Source organism: Amphimedon queenslandica, unplaced genomic scaffold (genome assembly GCF_000090795.2).
Source record: "Amphimedon queenslandica unplaced genomic scaffold, v1.1 AMPQUscaffold_13271, whole genome shotgun sequence".
In the NCBI taxonomy this organism is placed as follows: domain Eukaryota; kingdom Metazoa; phylum Porifera; class Demospongiae; order Haplosclerida; family Niphatidae; genus Amphimedon; species Amphimedon queenslandica.
The window spans coordinates 14,484-20,059 of NW_003546493.1; the positions used below are offsets into that span (position 1 = coordinate 14,484).

The window sequence follows — 5,576 nt, forward strand, 5'->3', positions numbered from 1 at the left end:
CGACATCTCTCAATAGGAATATGAGGAGCTAATTTCATTAACTGATAAAGAAATAAAAGAATAAATAGAAATAGATCAACTTAAAATAAACCTCATAAGCTTTATCCAGTACTACAGGTAGTAATTCATCTTTATGTACTTCAAGGAATGACTTCTTTAATTTACCACTAACAGGATGATTACAATATAATATGATCTATAAAATAAAAGTAAGTAGTAGTATATACTAAGTCTGTCTCACTCTTACTAAACACATTTCTTTTGCAATTTGTTCTTCCTTTTCTCTCTGTCTCTTCTCAATTTCTTCCAAATGATCTATTAAAATATCAACAATCAAATGATTGATGACACACATCATCAATTAAACCTTCAATACCTTTTATAATCTTCTCCTTGTGTTCTCTTTCAGTCATTAGTTCCATATTCATTAATGTTATTCTTTCTTGTAATTTCTCTATTATTCTTTTATTATCTACTAATGGCTGATAGTCTGGTCTTGTCATTGCTTTAAGATCAAATTTGCAGTCATCAATTTCAAAAGACATTCCTCTTCTGACTTTGCTAGCAGCTTTAATTAATCATTATAACTAGTATATAATTAATAAAACTACTCTAACCTGAATCAGTATTACTAGAAAGTGAAAGTAATCTCAAATACTCAACCTTCATTTTTGATAATTTGTTAGTCAATTCTTTGTTTTCTTCTTTTATCTCATTAAACTGAGAGCTCAATACAGTCAACTCTTCATAAAGTGGTTCTTCCTATTAATAATTATTATAATTAATACAAAGTGGTGAGATATACCTCAACCTCGTTAATTGATTCAGTATCACTTTGAACCGAGAATGATTCTTCCTAATAATCAAAATATTACATTTATGTAAATTATGCAATCAAATACCATTATAGCAGGTAATTTTGGAGGAAAAAATTTTGGCAAATTTGGCATCTTGATAAAATAAAATCCACCATTTTGAACCATATTATGCACATGCTCAGTGGCATATACATGTACATGTAGCCACAAATTTAGAAAAACTTTAGCAATTCACCAAAATTTAACTCTCCAAAATTACCAGCCATATGGTACATCAACCAACATTCACCCATGTAAAGAATGCAAGATCAAACTTCTAACCTCAGTTACTTGAGCCATTGATATTTCTTGTTTCAAATCAATTGCTTCCTATACATACAATTAAGATTGTATTGCACAGTTTGGTAGTATGACATACCTTCTCTTTGCTACTTATAGCATCTCTTAGTTTATATTCAGCTTCTTCAAATATAATATAAGAAATAACCTGTACATGCAATTAACACATTATACATCAGTCATCATACAATCAACTAAATTGTGACATTGTAACTGACATCAGTATGCTGTAGTAAGTCTTGATCCTTTTCTTTTAGCTCCTATGCAAACAATATTCATAAAACAATATTCAACTACCATATAGGAGGTATATTTCACGGAAATTTAATTTTGCTAATTTCGCGATTTTCAAAAATTCGTGAAAAATAATATTTAAAAAATTGTTTTTTCTGTGAATAGGTTGAAGGTGATTTTCGTAAAATATTTTCCCAGGGAAATATACCCCCTATGAGGTATTCATATTATCTACCTTTTGTCTAACATCTTGTCTCCTCCATAATGTTAAGTTACCAATAGTCAGTTTCTTTAATCCTTGTCCCATTAGTATATGAATATTCTCTATCATCCTCAATACAGTAAACCCAACATCAGAGGAAGGAAAGGAGCAAGTGACAGATATTGAAGTGGAGGAGCCTATAATCTTAATGATTAGTAGTTTACCAGATACTTTTGATAGTATATCTTTAATATCCTTCAGTACATGTTCCTCAGGCTCCCAGTCAAAAATGAAAGTAACTGTTTCGCATTGAAGATCAGAAACAGAGTCAAATCTTTTGTCTAGACAAAGACTCACTGAGATTGATTTGTAGAATTCCTTTAACTCAGCTCTATAAGTCTCAATGTGTTCCTTTGCTTCAGTGATATTCATTTCTTCAACTACACTACGAAGAAGTGCAATGTCAGTCAGTGAACACTCATCTTTAAAATGACAAATGATGCTAGAAATATCTGAACAATTCTCAATTTTTTTACTGAGGGAAGAACTATAATAAGACAAGAACTCTTTGATGTCATCCACGTCCAATTTCCTCCTTAAAATCTTGCAAACATCAAAAAACATTTTTGCATAGGACCCTCTTATTCGTTTAAAAGTCTCCAGTAAATATTGAGGAACAGGTACTTTAACTATAAGTTTCAATAATAATCATAATAATAGTTTTATCAGTACTACCTTGAGAAGATTCGGATGATGAAGGTTGTGAAGATGAGTTACTAGTAGCTCCAGTATCAGTACTACCTACAAAAAAAGGACAATAAATATTAAACTACGAACCATTAATTTTGATGATAATACATACCAGATCGTGTATTATTTGGTATCCTGGTTTCATTGGCTGTACTTGTATCATCTATAAAATATTAATAAATGTAATATCAATTAATTAGTAATTATTATTACTTTGTGGAACTACATTATGATCTTTAATAGTCTCAGGAACCACACCCACTTCAGGAGCAGGAAAATACTTACCTAAACACACAATAATAAATAAACAGTTGTGTACTGATAGTGTGGCAAGTGGCAACATATGCCCACATCACTATTTAATTAACAAGCTAATAATTGACAACCCCACTTAGACTGGTTTGTCTGGTTGTTTGTACAAGCAATCTAACTCTTTAAGTCACCTAATTTTCATCAAAAGTGGGTGTGATAAAATAACAGCTACCAAACGGGAGTAAATTATCAGCAAAATAAAATTGAGCTGCTATACCCAAAAACTTTTCCAGTAGTAAGGACTGATGTTAAGAAAGGAGCTGTAAAGTTGACTCTCTGATCATGTTGTATGGCAAAATAAAGCTTTAAGCCAGTAATAACTATTCAGTATTAATCTGTGCTAAATGCTATAAGCAATTCATCTAATATTGAAAAATAAATAACAAGCACACACATTACTACATTTGTAATGGGAAAGAATGCACTATGTATTTGATTGAAAGCAGGCTTAACAACACATTCCTAAGAACACAGAGATTATCAGAGATTATATTTTAAGTTGACAAATATTTGCCATTTGCTAATGGTACTAATTTAACGTGTACTAATATTTTGGGATTTTGCTCTTTTCATGCTCAACAACTATTAATAAATCTAGATTATTAATAAATGCCAATGCAAGTACTAATTTCTGTGATTTTAAAACCATTTGCAAAAAATGCGAAATTAGTACTCACAAATAGTAGTGGCTTTAAGGTACTGTATAGCTCCAAATTTTCATCAGTCAAAAATTTCGTCAAAATCTTAATTTCTTGCTAAAATTAATTTTTGTCAATAAAATTTTTGTCAATAAAATTTTTGTCATTTTTGTTATTAATCCGCATACGACCCACGTGGAACAAAGATTTTGTCGGTTAAAAATTTCGTCAAGCAAAAATATCTGACAAATTTGACAAAATTTTACTGACAAAAATTTGGAGCTATACGGTATAGTTTTATATAATTTGATTCATGATTCTCACCCACACATGACTATGAATTTAATTTGAGTTGCCCCTGACAAAAGATACAGAGATTACATTATGATACTCACTAATATCATCCAGTATAGCTTGTCCTTGTTGTACATTAGTACTTATTGTACACAATACATTAGCAAATGTATGTAAACTGTTAGGATCAGTTTGAACAGCTTCTTTGACACCAGTTAATAGAGCCTCACGTTGATTAGGAATAGAGGGACTAGCTGACACCACTCTACTAACTGCTTCTTGTGTTAACATACGTTCAGTATAAAGTAACCAAGCAATACTGACAGAATCACAAAGAGACTGAGACAGGACAGTATGACGATTATTAAAAATGTTAATAAGAACCTGATGTTCTATGATAGAAAATACAATGATTATAGTTACATACAGTTATGGTTGACTCACTTAACTTCTCAGCTACAGCAGTTTCATTCATAAATCGTAGAGCATCTGACAGTGAGTCCAAGTTGGCTCCTCCTCTACTGTCAACATTATCAGTTCCACGGAGCCATTGGGAGATACACTCTGTCAAGCATTGATATACATCACCACGATGCTTTGCTTCAATGGCTTCCAGTGTATCCTTTACTAGTCCTAGTCTCAATCCCAGCTCTTGCCACTTTGTTCTTTGAAAGCCACATTTCTTTAATAAGTCAAGAACATTAATCAAGTCCACAATATCTATCAGTCAAAATCAAAATGTCAGATCATATAATACCACATGACTACCTAAACATGCTTGATTAGTGGCCATAATTACATTAAAAGAAGTTGCCCCAAGGCCAGGGGCCTCAGAACTGAATTACTGAACAGCACTCTTTTTTTAGTCTTCACCAATCTGGGTAACGCCCTTCTTCTGCAGATTAGAAGGGGCGCGCCAAGACTAAAATTTTGTGATATTTTTTTAATTCGTCTGTAAATTTGTAATCCGGGTCCATTTTCCTTTATGTGAGTAGCATCATAGATAGCATGCAGATTTATAACAGAAATGATGAAAAATAACTTTAACAATAAAAATTTGAAGCTATACAATAATTAATTGTGAGTACTTGCATCAAAAGGAGTCACTAAAGAACAAACTAATTACACATTGTACATATATTTAGAAAAACAATTTTATTTTAAAATAATTATTAGCTAGGCAGCAATTAATTTTTTGGCAGAGTAGCAATACAACTTGATACAAAACTCAAAATCAAACCAATCCATTTCAGTTAGTCAGATCAACCTCTACAGCTACATTGTGTAAGTTCAGTGTATGCATGTTGATGTGTTCCCCAATCCTCTTCAACCTACAATAAAATAAATGAGTCCATGAATAATTTAGTCACAAAGATCAAAAGCCTAGAGTATAAAACTACTGTATACACTAAAGTAAAGCTAATCATTAACTGAAAGTACATGTACATGATGAAACTTGAGGTTTACTGACCTTGCTTCCTCTGCCTCTTGTATTTCTGATCTCTCTTTATCTGTTAACTCTTTCATTTTCTCTCTATTGTCTCTAAATAATTATAAACAGTAAGAGGTGTACCGTATAGCTCCAAATTTTCGTTGGTCAAAATTTTCATCAAATTCGTCAGGTACTTTTGCTTCACAAAAATTTTAACCGACGAAATTTTTGTTCCACATGGGTAGCATGTGGATTAATAACAAAAATGACAAAAATTTTTATTGACGAAAATTAATTTTGACAAGAAATTAAGATTTTGACGAACTTTTGACTGACAAAATTTGGAGCTATACGGTATATAAGTGTGTGTGTATACATAATGTGTGTGTGTATACATAATGTGTGTGTTCATTAGTACTTGTAATATATGACACGTCCATCATCATATAGTCCAAATGAGTATGTGGCTGAAGTGATGGAATACCATGACAACTTATTCTCAATATCAAGACATGATATCTCAACTGGAAATGATTTACTCTAATAGAATCAGAGAG

General features: G+C 31.6%; 1 long non-coding RNA gene across 1 annotated transcript; it reads right to left on the reverse strand.

The window, feature by feature from the left end:
- Positions 1-4,596: 4,596 nt before the first annotated feature.
- LOC109583891 (uncharacterized) lies at positions 4,597-5,100 on the reverse strand. Its single transcript, XR_002185758.1, has 2 exons — positions 5,059-5,100; positions 4,597-4,918 (listed from the first exon to the last, which is right to left on the reverse strand). It is a non-coding gene; the product is annotated as an uncharacterized LOC109583891 (long non-coding RNA).
- Positions 5,101-5,576: the final 476 nt, after the last annotated feature.